Source organism: Micromys minutus (genome assembly GCF_963924665.1).
Source record: "Micromys minutus genome assembly, chromosome: 20".
NCBI lineage: Eukaryota > Metazoa > Chordata > Mammalia > Rodentia > Muridae > Micromys > Micromys minutus.
This window is the reverse complement of record NC_137955.1, coordinates 6,586,891-6,605,069: the sequence shown is the minus strand read 5'-3', so window position 1 is coordinate 6,605,069 and position 18,179 is coordinate 6,586,891. Positions and strand designations below refer to the sequence as shown.

Sequence of the window (18,179 nt, the reverse complement as noted above, 5' to 3'; positions counted from 1 at the left end):
CAAAAATATCATTCTGTGCCTCGTTGGCGCCTTTCATATAATCACATAAAATTTCATTTTCCAATTAAGAACCAAAGAAAAGAGAAATCCTAAATCAAGTGATATACATTATTTGCCCCAGTAATATTACTTTAAAGGTTAATTTCTATGATTTATCACCAACAAAAAAATTTCTGTATCTATGGAGTTTAATAATTAATAATTAATAATTAATAATCAGAAGCTTAATTTTAAACATGTTTGGCTATTCATAGTAATATCTGACCTTAGCTACATTTCTAAATACTTTAATCAAGTAATTTCTTTTTAATGAGAATTTCGTGTGTACATACATTTTGATGAACTCTAATCCCATTCCCTTCTTCCAATTTCTCCCCATTCCCTCAGACTTTTCCATCCTGATTCTTTAAGTCCCCGGACTCTGAGTTCATTTAGACACTCTGTGTGCATGAGTGTCGAGCCATTATATCCTGTCTACATTGAAAAAACTCTGACTTCCTCTCCCAGAAGCCATCAGCTGCTCGTTGTTTCTCAGTTCACCCTGTGCACCCTACCCTGGCCCATGCTGGCATCTTGTCTGGATGGCTCTACTGTAGGACATGTGCAGTCGCAGTGTCTCGTGATGTCACATGTACCATGCACCTTTCATGTCGGCAAACACAGTTCCACTGAAGCCGTTCCCTCTTCTATCTCATGATGTCTTTGTCACCTTTGCATGGTAACCCCTGAGCCTTGAGAAGAAGCAATAGGATATAGATGTCCCACTTAGGAATGAGCATGCTGCCTTACTCTCTTTCAGTCTCTGAACATGGACCGTTCATGGCTTTCATTAGTAAGCAGTATCTACTACACAGAGAAGTTTCTCAGATGAAGGCCGAGAGAAACACTGATCTGTGGATAATCAGGAACAACTCAGGAGGTGGCTTCATGGAACAATAGCAGTGGGTCCTACTTCAGAAATTTGCTTTGCTGTCTTATTGTTCAAATGAAATCGAAATGACTTGTGATGATGAATAGCAATTGTCAACTACATGGGATTTAAAATCATCCCAGAAGCAAATCTCTTGATATGCCTATGAGGAACTTTCCACCTCACTGAAGTGTTTGTGAGTTTATGGGCTGGAGTTCCAAAACAAAATACTAGGAGAAAGGGAGTTAGGAGGGACACTTGTCTTCGCTCTGTTCCTGACTGTGCTTGTAGTAGAACCGACAGCCACCTCAGACTCCGGCCACCATGACTCCTTGCTACAATGAACTATACCCTGGAACCATAAGCCCAGATAAACCCTTCATTCCTTAATCTACTTTTGTCAGGGTATTTTATCACTGAAATGAGACAAATGATTTAATCCATTACTTTTGGGAACAAATGTATCTACTCTTATGTTCTATTATCAGAAATAACTAAGAGGTAGTGTATGTCACTTCTGAATATAGTGAGCACACAGTCGAGCAGAATGAGCTAGAATCCTCAACGGCAGGCTCCACTCCTCCATTACATGTGTGAACTTCCGCTTACCTTGGCTGCGTCACTGCGCACAGCCTCTGTGGCCACCACCATGCACTGATACAAATACTAACTAAATGTTCCTTCTATTTTCCACAGATTCAAGGAAGGCACACATGGATGACAGAAGAATGAAAGATTAGAACTTTTTACTTACAAACATAATTTTAAAAAACTGTCAAAGGAAAGGTAAATTTAGGATGTGTTGCCAATCAGTTAATCAATAACAAGCCAATTGTGAATTTGATCCAGTCTGGTTTCAGCTACATTTTAAGTTTATTTTAAATACTATACTACCACCTTCTCTCATTTCACTGCGGTAAGAGAGGATGCTTCACAAGGAACGGCAGTAGCGAGCGCACTGAGTACAGCCTGTGCTTCCCAGGCATTCATGTGAAAGCTCAGGCCGTTAACAGGAAGACATGATCAGATGCTATACCACAGACTTCCAATAAGGTTGAAAGGGCTAAATTTAACCAATAGTTTGAGTAGATAGATAGACAGACAGACAGACAGAGAGACAGGCATATGACTATTTGGACAGAAAAACAAGTACTAAGAAAAAAGTTATTACACAAATAAATACTGTGAAGAGATAAGCATGAATTTCATTTAACAGTAAACACTACACTGTTTGCACTTTAATCACAATTGTTTGTATTTCTGGCACAACACAATGAAGAGTCAAAGGTTACAAGATGTAGGAAGCCTTGACAACAAGACTTGATAAAAATTAAATGAAAAGAACATTCAGAGTAATATCCTTAGAATTGTCGTCAGTTCTGGAATGAGAGAAGCAATCAAGGTTCTGTTACTATGTCTAGCACCGCTAGCATTGGTCCAGTTCATCTGCGCACCAGCAAAGCATCCTGACTGCATTACATTTAGTCAATCAGAATTCTCATGTGCAATGTCACTAATGGTTGGGAAGGTTTTCAGGCCTTGCTGTCTCGAGGTTCTATGTTGGTGCAAATGTTTTTTCGTGTCTGGAGAAATAGGGCAGATTCTCCCTTCTATGCCAGGCACTGCAGTTACTCCTCAAAGGCTAGAAATGCAATACAACCAGTTAAAATAGGCATGCTCTCCAGAATAGTCATTCTAAAGTCATAACTAAAGCTTTACTAGGATATGCGAATTGAAAATGATAAATAGTGGTGACATTTTGTTTCTCCACCATCACAGTCAGTGTTCATCCATGAATAAAATTACACTAAACATAAATATGAAATTTACAAGTAAGCAATGCATCAATTCCTTTTGACATTTAAGATATTTTATACTTAGATAATAAATGTTTGAGAAGGTTGATATGCTTACCTTCATTTGAACATTATACAATATATATACATATGGAAATATCACATGATAGACATACTACATTTTTTTTTAAATTTTTAAATCATGATTTCCCAAAAGGATTTACTTGGTTATTATATTGTTTTAAGTTTTTGAGAATTTTGTACACGAGTACTGTATTTTCATCATTTCTATCTCTCCATGACAATTCTTCCCATCCCCCACCCCTCTCAAATTCATGATACTTTTTAAATTATTGTTAAATATGTGGTGGGCCGGTGGGTGGTTTTTACAGCCTGCTGAGTCTATTTAGTGCTGATCATGTGTGACAGCTGTCATTTTCTCTTCCATTTTACATTTTTGAAAATAATTAGACAAAAGTATAGCTGGTGTATTAAAAGAACTCTTTTGGTTAAAAAAAAGAAGAAGAAGAAGATAATTCATTCTACTTCCAAAAGGTATAATTATAACTTCCAGAACTTGGATATATTTAAGAATATAATTGTTTATCAAAGAATCAGCCAATCATAAAACTAATTATGATTTGATAAGATTTGCCTTGGATTGTTATTGAAGTGACCTTAGGAAAAAAGAATTAAGTTTCTGAGCTTGATTAATAAGTGGGATCTGTGTGTCTGGGCACAGCATCTATGAAGTAGGACGAGACAATGTGTTTAATTGGACAGAAGTAAGATAATTTGGCAGGTTATAATTTTTTCATCTGGATCAGAAGGTAAGTGTTGCAAAAGTAGTTGAAGATTGTGAAACAGAACAACCTGAAAAGCACACGATTTTCTAGACCATCTCTGTTCTCCACAGCTTTGAATTCCTGTGGGGCCGCTGTAACTACTGCCCCTTGCATTTTTCTTTTCACCTTGGAAAATAAAGGTCTGTTTTTTATGTTCTTCACACATCCTCAGACACCAGGATGCCCACTTAGACTGGAGCCTAAGAAGCACAGCACATGAAATATCACTGTCCTGTCACCGGTGAGGGACAGTGATTTGTTTGCCGCTGTGATCAGACTCATCCCATGGCCTGAAAGAAACTTCTTGCCTTGCAAGATTTTTATTGATTCAAAATGATTCATGACGACTGTAGACAGCACTTGTGCGGTTTCGGGGTCAAATATCCGAGGGAAACTTGTAAACATACCGTAGCCATTCTTCCCTGAAATATCAAAACAGAACCCAAGTTTCTAAGCCAGGAGTAGTAAATATGTCAAACATAGATTTTAAATTTATCCTGATGTTGAAAGTGATTTCTTACCCTTTATACATAAAGACATTTTCTTAAACCTGAATTAGTATACTTTAAATAATTGTCCTACTCATAAATCTCAACACGGTGGCTGTGACCCTGTTGTCACAGCTCAGTTGTTTAAAGGCCTTGAGAATAGGCCACCTATAGTCTAAAGGTGGCTGAGTAATGACATTAACACAGAGGGTCTATGAGAAAGATGCTGAAGAATCTAATCAGAAAATATGTGTGTGTGTGTGTACTTTTCAAGACACGGTGTGTGGCTCTGGAACCCCCCCTGTACACCAGACCAGCGCTGAACTCAGAGCTGCCTGCTCCTGTGTACCGAGTGCTAGGACTGTGCCACCACTGTCAACTCTAATCTGAAACTTACTAAAGGGCTCTCAGAATAAGAACATAATCAATGCATGTTACAAGGTTCCTCACACTCACTACTCCAGGTCAAATAGAGGCAATCACACCAAACTCATATTAAAGTTCTTAAAATGTCATCTACGGTTCATTCTAAGCAACCAAGTGAGATATAAATAGTTAAAATATATCAAAAATAGAAATACTACTTGTTTTAGGACTGTTTCTCACTAAATTTGAATTTAGCAACCATTGTAGCACTTGGGGCCATACAATTCTGGCTGCATTTGCTGGTCCTTTAAGGAACAGAATTGATATGCCCGGATTTTAGAGGGTGTGTATTTTTAAATCTAATAACAGTGAACAGTGTAGTTGTGCTTGTATACCCTGAGATAAAATTAATTCACTTCATGTATCATAAAAATGCAATGGAAACATTTATTATTTAAGTGTCGGAATTCATGAAAGCAAACTTAAATATGTGGGCATAAGCACCAAGCAATTGCTCTTCTTAAAAAATTTCAGAAGAAATCAATCTCACATTTGTAATGTACTCCTTAGTGGCCAGGAGATAGACTTTCTTTTTCTTTAAGTACTGTCCTTGAACTTTCACAGTGTCTCTTATGATGTCCTGGTTCTGCATCTGGATCAAATCCAAATTCTATCCCAGCAACCTGAGGAAACCTGAAATGTAAAGACAACTTCTCACACAGTTCTGCAACATACTAAGCAGAAGGGAGAGAATGCTGGGCTTTGTTAGCATCTCCCTTATGTTACCTGACTGGCAGGGTGCACACAGACTATGTTCCTGTGAACAGAACTTGTCAACTGAACTTTGGCTTCAAAAAGTCAAATAATAAAAGCAATCCTTATTTCCTTGTACTTAAAGACAAACACCAAGAATTTCTGTTCTCCTACAACTCTGAATTTCTGTGAGATTACTTCCTCAATTTCCACCCTCAGGTGCTTCTCAGCCATTCAATATTCCTCAGTTGAGAATTCTTTGTTTAGCTCTGTACCCATTTTTAATAGGATTATTTGATTCTCTAGAGTCTAACTTCTTGTGTTCTTTGCATATATTGGATAGTAGCCCTCTATAAGATGTAGAATTGATAAAGATCTTTTCCCAATCTATTGCTTGCTGGTTTGTCTTTTTGACAGTGTCCTTAGCCTTACAGAAGCTTTGCAATATCGTGAGGTCCCATCTGTTGATTCTTCATCTTAGAGCATAAGTCATTGGTGTTCTGTTCAGAAAATTTTCCCCTGTGCCTATGTGTTCTAAGCTCTTCCCCACTTTCTCTTCTATTAGTCAGTGTACCTGGCTTTATGTGGAGATCTTTGATCCACTTAGGACTTGAGCTTTGTACAAGGAAATAAGAAATAATCGATTTGCATTCTTCTGCATGCTGACTGCCAGTTGAACCAGCACCATTTGTTGAAGAGGCTGTCCTTTTTCCATTGAATGTTTACAGCTCCTTTGCCAAAGATTAAGTGGCCATAGGTGTGTGGGTTCATTTCTGGGTCTTAGATTCTATTCCAATGTCTATCTTAAATATATGAAGCTAACATGGTTTTTTTTTTTAATAAAATCGTGCTATGAATACTGTCATTTATTGTGGATCAACCTTTGAGATAAGATTAAGTGAATAGTAGTTTACAAAATGTTTCCAAGTAGGAGAAAATGATTCACGCAGACAAGATATTTTTACAAAGGTAAGCTCTGTCTATGAGAGCAGGTTTTTCCCTCCTGAAGAGACAAATGCTGAATGAACAAAGGCCCTGACCTGAGGACAAACCTAAGCAAGCCTTCACAAGCCTTCACTACTCTTTTCTGCAGCTGTCCCCACTGCACTCTTTAGGCTTTGGGGAAGTTGGTAGTAACCCTGGTGACATTCAGTCCCCCCACCTACCCTGGTCTATGCCTGATTTCTTTCTCATCCCTGATGTATCTCTCTGTTGCTCTTTAGGTGTCATATTAAAAAGTACCACATGTCCTCTTCTGTACTAGATGCACCAATCTGTACCAGGTTCTAGGCAGGCATCATTTCAGTCATAAAACACTCTGATGCATTAGCACAGTTAATACTCAGTATCACTGTGCTAGAACTAGAAATGCAGATAGATAGAAATTCCCCAATATTTTTTCTTCTGAGCTTTGATATAGTAGGAAATCACTAAGCAAAGCACCAGGACTCTTAAGCAATAAAAACCATAGTTATAAACTGCTGAACCAATACTTTCACTATGGTTCAAAATTCTTAGACCACAGTATTTTTTTAAGATTTATTTATTTATTTTTTTAATGTATGTGGGTACACTGTTTCTGTATTCAGGCACAACAGAAGAAGGCATTGGATTCCATTATAGGTGGTTGTGAGCCACCATGTGGTTGCTGGGATTTGATATCAGGACCTCTGGAAGAGCAGTCAGTGCTCTTAATGGCTGAGCCATCTCTCCAGCCCTTTAGTATTTTAAATGTAGAGTAAAACATAATTATGGATTTTTATTTCCAAAATAAAGAAACTTTTGCTTGAAAAACAAATATCGTAGGCTTCCAATATGTCTTTAAATCACTAATACAATCTTGCTGCCACCTACACACACAATTCACCAAACCAAAGTCTGCCCAGACTACAAAGAGACAATGCAAGAAAAATGCAAAAAACTAAGGTGGTGACTCCACTCACATACTCTTGAGGACTTGAATTCTATCCCCAGGCCTAAGAGCCAATGTTTAAAAAAATCCAGGCACACCAGTGAGTATGTATAACCTAAGTACTTGGTGAATAAGACAGGTAGATCACTGAAGTTCACTGACTAACCAAGCCTCACTTGATCTCTAAGATCAGTGAGGGACTCTGCCTTACAAACTGATATGGAGAATGACCAAGATGGATTTTCAGCATTGACCATAGTGTGCACCTTCAAAACACCCCACAACACACAGACACACAGACACACACACACACACACACACACACACACACACACACACTACCTAAGGGGGATAAATCCAATGAAACTTTGACTTGAAAATAAAATTAAAATTTACTGAGTAGCCTCAATTGCAAAATGTAGAACTATTTCCAATTTTCAGAAAAATTGCCAGATTGATTTCCCAAGTAGTTGTACAAGTTTGCATTCAACCAGCAGTGAAGAAGGGTTTCCCTTACCCCCTTTTGATTTTAGCCATTCTGATGCTCTAAGAAGGGATCTCAGGGACATTATGATTTACATTTTCCTAATGATTAAAGATGCAAAACATTTTTTACATGCTTCTCAGCTATTCCTTTATTGAGAATTGCTGTTTAGCTCTGGACCCCTTTTGTAAATTGCGTTAGTTGATTTGTGCTGTCTACCTTCCTGAGTGCCATATATATAGTGGATATTAGTCCTTGTTGGATTTTCAGTTGGGCTGCCTTTACTAGCCTCAGTGAAGGCCAGACAAAACAAGATGTATGGCCATCTACCATGAGAGCAACAGATGGGGGTGACAAATCTGTGGTGACAGAGGAAGGGCACTCTAGGCAGAAGCCATATAACACACAACATACAGAATGGAAAAACAAATCAGTCTTCTGGTCTCCAAATGCATAGCCCAGAGTAAACCCTGTGGCATAGCTTTCCAGACCCGAATTCTGCTTGAAGAGAGTTGGTCTCTCAGGAGCACCATCACTCCTAAGCTCATAGGCTCACAGGCTTATGTGATAGACAGGCTCCTGTCAGAGAAAGCAAAACCAACTAACACCAGAGATAACATATGGTGGGAGGCAAACACAAGAACCTAAATAATAGAAACCAAGGCTACCTGGCATCATGAGAACACTGTTCTCTCACTAAGGCAAGTCCTGGAACCCCAATACACCAGGAGATCAAGATTTGAATTTAAAATCACATCTCATGATGATGATGATGATGATGATGATGATGATGATGATGATGTTGATAAAGGACTTTAAGAATGGCAAGATAACTCCCTTAAAGAAATACAGGAGAACACAGGTAAACAGAAGCCCTTAAAGAGGAAACAGAAAAATCCCTTAAAGAATTACAGGAAAACACAAACATAAAAATATTGAACAAAACCACCCGGGAAATAAAAATAGAAAGAGAAATAATAAAGAAATCCCAAAGGAAGACAACTCTGGAGATATAGATCAGGAGTCATAGACACAAGCATCTCCAACAGAATACAACTGATAGAAGAACCAATCTCAGGTGCAGAAGATTCCATTGAAAACATCGACACAACAGTCAAAGAAAATGAATAAAAAAAAAAAAAAAAAAAAAAAAAAAAAAAAAAAAAAAAACTCCTAACCCAAAACATCCAGAAAATTCAGGACACAATAAGAAGATCAAACCTAAGGATAATATATATAGAAAAGAGTGATGATTCCCAACTTAAAGAGCCAGTAAATATCGTCAACAAATTTATAGAAGAAAACTTCCCTAACCTAAAGAAAGAGCTGCCCATGAACATACAAGAAGCCTACAGAACTCCAAATAGCCTGGACAAGAAAAGAAAAATCTCCGGTCACATAATAATCAAAACACCAAATACAAAGAACAAAGAATATTAAAATCAGTAAGAGAAAAAGGTCAAGAAAAATATAAAGGCAGACCTATCAGAATTACACCAGAATTCTCACCAGAAACTATAAAAGCCAGAAAGATCGTAGACAGAAGTCACACAGACCCTAAGAGAACACAAATGCCAGCCCAGGCTACTGTACCCAGCAAAATTCTCAATTGATGTAGATGGAGAATCCAAGATATTTCATGACAAAAATAAATTTACACAATATCTGTCCATAAACCTATCCCTATAAATGATATTAAATGGGAAAACACCAACACTAGGAGGGAAACTATGCCCTAAGAATAACAATAAAGTAATCATCTTTCAATAAACCTCAAAATCATATACCCACACAAACATAATTCCTAATATAACAACTAAATTTAAAAAAAAAACGACAATCACTATTCCTTAATTTCTCTTAATATCAATGAACACAACTCCCCCCCCCCCAAAAAAAAAACATAGACAAACAGACTGGATACATAAACAAGACCCAACATTTTGCTGCATACAAGAAATTCATCTCAGCTACAGAGACAGGCACTACCTCAGAGTAAAAGGTTGGGAAAACCCTTCCAAGCAAATGGTCCCAAGAAACAATCTGGAGTAGCTATTTTAATATTGACTAAAATTGACTTTGAACAAAAAATTATTTAAAAAGATAAGGAAGCAAACCATACTCATCAAAAGAAAAATCTACCAAATGAACTCTCAGTTCTTAACATCTATGCTCCAAATTCAAGAGCATCAACATTCATAAAAAAATTTTACTAAAGCTTAAAGCACACATTGCACCACACACAATAATAGTGGGAGGCTTTAGCACCCCACTCTCATCAATGGACAGATCATGAAAAAAGAAACTGAGCAGAGACACAGTGAAACTTACAGAAGTTATGAACCAAATGGATTTAACAGCAGACATATATAGAACATTTCATTCTAACACAAAAGAATATGCCTTCTTCTCAGCACCTCATGATACCTCCTACAAAATAGACCTTATATTTGGTCATAAAACAAGCCTAAACCAATGCAAGAATAATCTCATGCATCCTATCTTATCACCATGGACTAAGACTTGTCCACAGATAAGATAATAATAACAAAAACAACAGAAAGCCCACATACACATGGAAGCTGAACAATACTCTACTCAATGATAACTGGGCCAAGGAAGAAATAAAGAAATTAAAAACTTTTCAGATTTTAATGAAAATTAAAGTACAACATATCCAAACATATGGAACACAATGAAAGCAGTGCTAAGAGAAAAACTCATAGCTCTGAGTTCCTCCAGAAAGAAACTGGAGAGATCATACACTAGCAGCTTGACAGCACACGGGAAAGCTCTAGACCTAAAAGAAGCAAATATACCCAAGAGGAGTAGACCTCAGTAAATAATCAAACTCAGGGCAAAGGTTACCCAAACAGAAAAAAAAAAAAAAAAAGAACTATACAAATACTCAACAAAACCAGGAGCTGGTTCTTTGAGAAAATCAACAAAATCAATAAACCCTTAGCCAGACTAACCAGAGGGTAGAGAGACAGTATGTAATTTAACAAAATCAGAAAAGAGAGACATGACAACAGAAACTGAGGAAATCACAATAAATTATCAAATTCTACTGCAAATGCATAATATTCAACACAACTGGAAATTCTAGATGAAATGGATAATTTTCTAGACAGATAACAGGTACCAAAGTTAAATCAGGATCAGATAAGTCACCTAAACAGTCTCATAACCTCTAAGGAAATAGAATCAGTCATTACAAGTCTCCCAAGCAAAAACTCAGGACCAGATGGATTTAGTGCAGAATTCTATCAATCTAGCAAAGAAGAACTTTGCTGTATATCGAAGTTTCAATATACTTCAAACTATTCCACAAAATAGAAACAGAAGGAACACTATGCAATTTGTTCTATGAAGCCATAATTATGCATATTGCTAAATCACAAAAAGACCCAACAAAGAAAGGAACTTCAGACCAATTTTCCTCATGAATATCAATCCAAAATTCTCAATAAAGGTTTTGCAAACCAAATCCAAAAATACATCAAAATGATCATTCACCATGATCAAGTAGGCTTCATCCCAAGGATGTAGGGTGGTTCAATATACAGAAATCTATCAATGTAATTCACTATATAAACAAAATCAAAGAAAAAAATGCATGATCATCTCACTAGATGCTGAGAAAGCATTTGATAAAATTAAACACTCCTTCATGATGAAAGTCTTGAAAAGATCAGGAATTTAAGGCCCATAGTTAAATATAGTAAAAGCAATAAACAGCAAACCTGTAGCCAACATTAAACTAAATGGGAAGAAACTTGAAGCTATCCCGCTAAAGTCAGTGACAAGACAAGGCTGCCCTACCTATTCAGTATAGTACTAGGTGTTCTAGCCAGAGCAATTAGACAGCAAAAGAATGTCAAAGGGATACAAATTTGGAGGGAAGAAGTCAAAATATCACTATTTGCAGATGATATGATAATGTACTTTTGTTACCCCCAAAACTCAACCAGATAACTTCTAAATCTGATAAACAACCTCAGCAAAGTGGCTGAATATAATATTAACTCAAACAATCAGTAACCTTCTTCTACTCAAAGGATGAACAGGTTAAGAAAGAAATTATGGAAATGGTACCCTTCACAATAGTCACAAATAATAAAATGAATGTTTGTTTGACCCTAACCAAGCAAGTGAAAGATCTGTATGACAAGAACTTCAAGTCTCTGAAGAAATCAAAGAAGATTCAAAAGATGGAAAGATCTTTCATATTCATGGATTGGCAGGATTAAAATAGTAAAAATGGCCTTCTTGCTGAAAACTATCTACAGATTTACTGCTATCCCCATCAAAATTCAATTTTAGTCCTGTAATGGCTCAGTGCCCCAGTGTAGGGGAATATCAGGGTGGGGAGGCAGGAGGGAGTTAATGTGTGTGTGTGTGTGTGTGTGTGTGTGTGTGTGTGTGTGTGTGTGTGTGTGTTTGTAGGATAGGACTCTCATAGAATCAGGGGTGTGGGGGATTCTATAGGGGGTTTCCAGTGGGGAAACTGGGAAATGGAATAACATTTGAAATGTAAAGAAAGAAAATATTGAATAAAATAAGAAAAGAGAAAACAGAATCAAATACAAAATAAATACTAAATATTTAAACATGTAAAAACAAAAAGAGTAGAGTCAAAAGTTTTCTTTTTTAAAGATTTATTTATTTATTATGTACATAGTGCTTTGCCTGCATATATGCCTCGTGTCTAAAGAAGGCACCACATCTTATTACAGATGGTTGTGAGGCACCATGTGGTTGCAGTGATTTAAACTCAGGATCTCTAGAAGAGCAGTCAGTGCTCTTAACCTCTGAGCCATCTCTCCAGCTCTAAGTCAAAGGTTTCAACTCACAAATAAAAATAGAGAAGTCACAAATTGTATTCTATCTTATAAGTATCTAATTTAAAGAACAATGACTTGCATAGTTTAAAAATAAGTAAAACCACAAAAATAAACAATGCAAAGACAAATGAAAAGGAAACTGAACTGTGTGTATTAATCCCACAGCATACTTTAGAACAGAATGATAGAGACAAAGGATGAAAGGGGAATACTATTATTTTCCTAAAATGGCAGCTAAGTATTTCAGGCTTCACAAGCTGTACTACCTTTGTTACACAAATCTAAATCACTATAAATTAAGTCACAGGGAACACCTAAATGAATATGTCTGCTTAAGAGGAAACAAAGTTTATTTATAATAATAGACAACATAATTAAACAACAAAAATACTATAGTGTTTTGACCCTTTGACCTTATATAATAAAGTGGCCAACTAGTCAGTATGGCACAATATTGACAATATATGTACCTAACAACAAATTTCAAATACCTAACAAAACTGAACCAGAACCTAAACAAATGAAAGAGAAAACCAAATCATGACCAACTGAAGCATTCCACATTCCTTACAAAATATTATATTTGTTAAAAAGATGCAAAGATTTAGAAAAACAGAAACATTTACCACCAATTTTTAAAGGTGTATGTTAGAGTATACGTGGAAATTTAACCAAGGCCTTGGATATGGATATATGTAATATATTATTATATAATGTATATAATAATACCATGAAATAAGTACTCCAATACTAAAGAAGGAAATCCTACAAAATATAATTTCTGAGTAGAAACTAGAAACCAAAGGCATCAAGAAAATCTTAGAAACTTAACTATGTATTTATAAATAACCCATGGATAATGAAGAAAATATCAAATTTAAGTGTTCAGAGCTAAACAAGTGTACAAATACAATATATCAACAATCCGTAGGATGCCACTAAAGTAGTGCTTATACAGAAATTTGCAACACTGAATGTTTATATCAGAAAGCAGTGATCTCAAAGCTGTAAGTAAACTACTAGCAGGAGAACAGAAAGGGATGACTAATCTGAGGGGACAGAGGAACAGTATGCTATGCAGAAGCCACAGGTTACTGAGACACAGGGTTGAGACAGCCTGCGAATCAGGAGGTAAAAGATAAAAGATGGGTTTCTTAGTGAAAGAGCAAGCAGAAGAACAGTTTCCACATGACAGGTGGCTTGGGTTTGGAAAGGCAGCACTGAGCCAATTTGAGAGTATGCCTCCAAAGTACTTGACATCATTTGCTATGGCCTAAAGGGAACTGTTATGTAATTTTAGACAAAAGCATTATTACATGACGTACTTGTTTTTAGGAAACTAACAGGTGCATTAATATGTGGAGAATTTGGTCCCGTGAAAAGCCTGTTGGAAATAGGCACAGAGAAAGTCTCCGTATAATTAACTAATCAAATTTCAGATGGAAGTTGATTAGTTTATATGCAGGCATATTGTCAGAAATTTGATTAAAATTAGATGCAATGATATCTCACATATCTTTAAATTGCATGAGAAAAATATCAATATTTGGGATCAATTAAAGTACTCTCCTAATTATGTATCAGGATCAGTAGACTCTGACTAGTATTGCTTATCTCTTTTTCCCCCTAAGAGTATGTTTTAATGGAAGGCAAACTTTATGTGTACCACAACAACCAAAATATGAGCACAGGCTGAGGAGACATCTTCTAAGGTCAAGTTGCTGTTTTAGTTCCAGGAAGGTGAATAAGGAGGAACACAACATAAAGTGCGTAGGAGTTAATCTGAGACACAGGTGATAGTATTGCTTATCTCATATGTCTGTGAACATTGACTTCATGTTCGGGGCTAATATTTATCTCTCCATGTATCCACCTATTCATTTCCCTGAAAATCATTTTTTCTACTTCTAATTCCATTCATAAGCAGAGTAAAAATCATTGTCTCATTGAGTTTGCCCACATGTAGACAGGGCTTTATCATCCTGTCCTGGCTAGTTATTTGTTAACTTGGCACAAACTAGTCATCTGGTAAGAGGAACCTCAAAAGAGATTGGTCTGCGAGTGAGACTGAAGGGCATTTTTTGATTGATGTTTGAAGTGAGAGGGCCCAGCTTACTGTGGGCAGTAACTCCCACCTCTGAGCGATGGTCTGGGGTTCTATAAGAAGGCAGGCTAAGAAAGCCGAGAGCAAGTGAGTTAGCAGTATTCCTCCATAGCTTGCCTACAGGTTCCTGCTGAGAATCCCTGCACTAATTATCCCCTCAGGGACGAGTGCACAATGAATGAACTCCTTCCTCACAAAGTTGCTTTTGGTTGTGGTGCTTTGTTTTGTGGCAATTGGAATGCTAAGATGCATGTGTTTTCTAAAAATTATGGTGGAGCTGAAGACAATTTGGGGGTAAATTCACTTGCCTTGAATTAAGAAAGAAAACATCGGAAGAAGGAAGAGAGTTTTTTAGGATAAAAAGTTGCATCAACTGTTCTCCAATAATGATAATTATATCTTATTAATGTCATTTAACTTGAAATTTTATTAAATAAAACTAATATCTCCCATTGCTCTATGATAATTTAAAGTAAATGCACTTGTTAGAATATGCAAATTGACATGTATCCCCTCACACAGTCACTGTGTAGTAAGCACACTCATATTTCATTTTTTAAAGAACACAATGTATCCTAATTAACTGTAATCATCATGCTGTATAATAAATCTCTGAAACTATTCCTCCTGTCAACTGTAATTTTATATCCCTGGACTAATATTTCTGGCCTTCAGCTCTGGTAATCTCCATCCTCTCTACAAATAAAATAAGATTTGGGGGCTCCATCTGTAAGAACATGTAAGTCAGTATGATTTTTTTAAGAACAACCTTTACAAAAGAGTAAAGACAGAGACACATCTGAAGAAGAGAGGCAAATGGCCAATACGTACACAAAGAGATGGCCAACCTCAACAGCCATCAGAGAGATGCCAACCAGCAGCATAAGACCCTGCTTCATGTTAACTGGGACAGAGAGCAGAGAAGGTAACAAGCGTTGGCAGGGAAGTGGAGAAACTGCAGCCACAAGGTGACATCTGGCTGGGACAATGCTAAAGCTGTGCAGTCACTTTGGAAAACAGCCTGTCAGGTTCTATAGGACTCAACACTTCAAATCCGACATGTACTGAATACCTGAGCAACCAACCGATCTTGCACATGTATTTTCACAGCAGCAGTGCTTATAATGGTAGAAAAACTGGAAACATTTGAAGTGTCCATCAACTGATGGATGGGTGAATGTGTTATTGTCCACACATGGGGTTTTGCTCAGCAATAAACAGAAATAAGTACTGATGCATACTACAACCTGATGAAAACATGCTCAGTGAAAGACACCCTTAAAGGGGTCACATTACAGGATTGGCTCCTATAAGTGCCAGACCAGGTAACCGGGGAGACTAAAGGAGACTGTGCTTTACTAGAGCTGAGACTTGGGAGGAAGGGCAAGTGGCCGGTGATGAGCAATTCCTTTGTTGAGTGATGAAATGTTCTTGAATGCATTTTGACAATAACTGTACAACTCTTAGAAGCTAGGAAACTGTCCAGATTGAGTGGATGAATCATACGGTATGTTAATGTTCCTGGTCATATTTTAACCAAATTTGAAATAGTAATTTATGAAAGCATAGAGCGTTTCCCTGACTTCTTTCCCCAGAGGAGTTCTTTCATATTTTTCAGCTTATACTTCTTGGCACCGTGTATAATATGACAATACCCAGATTATAATATTCTCAGATATCTGCTTAAGGTTAAAACACAAAGGAGAAGAACCCACACATCTAGGTCTACTTTCTTAGTCTCCCTCATCTAAGAATTCTAGTGAGATCTGGATATAAAAATTAAACAGCAAATAATCTGAAGGAAGTAGAAAATCTGATTTAGGTACTTAAATACTAAAATTCAGTAGTACATAAACATACTTGCATATAACTAAAAATAATACTGATTTTTAATAATGGCTTACATTTTGCATACCAGTATTTTATCACTCTCAAAATCCTTTAGTAAAAATAAAAATTAGAGATTCTTTTAAACGATACTTACATATTACCATTAACACTTTGCCACTTTTTAAATTTAAATTGTAAAATCTTAAACCATTTTTAAATTTAAATTTGTCTTTGTACAGAACCATTTTAAAGTTAAGTGCATCATTTAGTAGCAACATATGAACATACCTTCCATCCAGAGCTGGGTACTTGTAAACTCCATTTTCACGTGCTACAAGCAGCTGTGCACCCGATAACTAAAACTGGGTCCACTATGGGGAGAATGGCCAAAACATCATGCAGAGTGAAATTTCCTGGTGGGTGTATTCTGTCAGATCTGAGCGTGCCTACAGTGATTCAAAAGAGGGAAATGTTCCCATTTTCTCCCTCCAGCACATGGATGAATCCATGTTAGATTTAAACCCAAACGCTTACATCCCTAGGACCAAAGGCCTTCATCTGTTTCCCAAAGTCTGTCTCGCATTTACTTCCAGTTTAATTTTACATATAACATATTCATTAGAAGATCTGATTTTATGCTAACTATTATATTCTTCTTAACTGAAAGTTGTAATATTACAACTGAAAAGCCACTGCCCTCTCTCCCTTTGTCCACAGAACCAGGCCTATGATTTACCAAACAAAGATCTTCACAGGACTCAACTACAAAAAATTTCACTCTTGGGAAAGATTTTCATGGGCCATTTTAAACAGTTCATATGTAAAGTTAGGACCATTTGTATCATCCATGAAAAACAGAATTCTAACAATTTTATCATTAGGATGTTAAATGGGGTTACTCTGTACACTTTGGGGAGCAGAAGCTGAAATAGGATGAAAGCTAAGGCCTGCTATACACAAGGCCTGAATTCTTCCACTGAGCTACATTCTAAACTGTGAAAAACCATGGACTCAGTCCCTGCAGTTATATAATGCCTCAGTTCTAGCATATGAACCAAAGTTGTTCTCAGAGGATTGTTTTAATTTTCTGTAGACTCTTAAAGTCTTAAAACTCTTAAGTCTACCAACTTCAGATGAAAGGGGAGAGGCTAAGAGCAGGCCCCTGTCAGTCCAGCAGAAAACCCTTACTCTTTCCTTGTTAAAGATGTAGGAAGGCAGGCTGGCCAAAGCAAGAACTTCCAGTGAAAGTTTAACTCCACTGCTTTCCATTTAATCAAAGTGCACAGTAGTGTGACAGCTGATATCGTCATCAAAAGTTCACTGACAAACTGACCTCCAGAATCTGACTCCAAATACCCAATCATGACAGGAGATGGATGGATAGCTGAACTCATGAAATTAATGACGTTTCTAGGTAGGACTTTATACATCTTAAAAAATGCCTTCTGGAAATCTGGCTTCTGTCACTTTGTGTCCTCTTTAACACCCAAGTCACCTGAACTAAGGAGTGCCACATCAGCATGTGTGGCTTCTAACATTGCATTCACCACCAGATTTCCAAGGTTGCTCTCACATCTTACAGTAATTTCATGGTCATCCAGTTCCATGTTGATTGGGCAGAGAACTTCTAACATATAGTAAAAGAAGAAAAATAGCCTGTGAAGATTCCATTCCCCAATGCAATGGAATGCCAGGGCATTGAGGTGGGAATGGGTACGTGGGAGTGGGAGCATCTTTACAGAAGCTGGGGGAGGGGAAGGGAAGGAGATGGGGAAGAGGATAACATTTGAAATGTAAATACATAAAATATCCAATAAAAAAGAAAAAATAGCTATCTAAATCAC

At 36.9% G+C, this 18,179-nt stretch overlaps 1 pseudogene across 1 annotated transcript in view; it reads right to left on the bottom strand.

The window, feature by feature from the left end:
- Positions 1 to 2,395: 2,395 nt before the first annotated feature.
- Positions 2,396 to 18,179, bottom strand: part of LOC308433637 (5'-nucleotidase-like) — a 67,175-nt pseudogene continuing 51,391 nt past the window's right edge. The window contains exons 6-10 of the transcript in view: positions 17,831 to 17,972; positions 16,624 to 16,781; positions 4,956 to 5,098; positions 3,768 to 3,974; positions 2,396 to 2,552 (exon numbers count right to left, since the gene is read on the bottom strand). The product of the transcript in view is annotated as a 5'-nucleotidase-like (transcript). The remainder of the gene's footprint in view (positions 2,553 to 3,767; positions 3,975 to 4,955; positions 5,099 to 16,623; positions 16,782 to 17,830; positions 17,973 to 18,179) is intronic.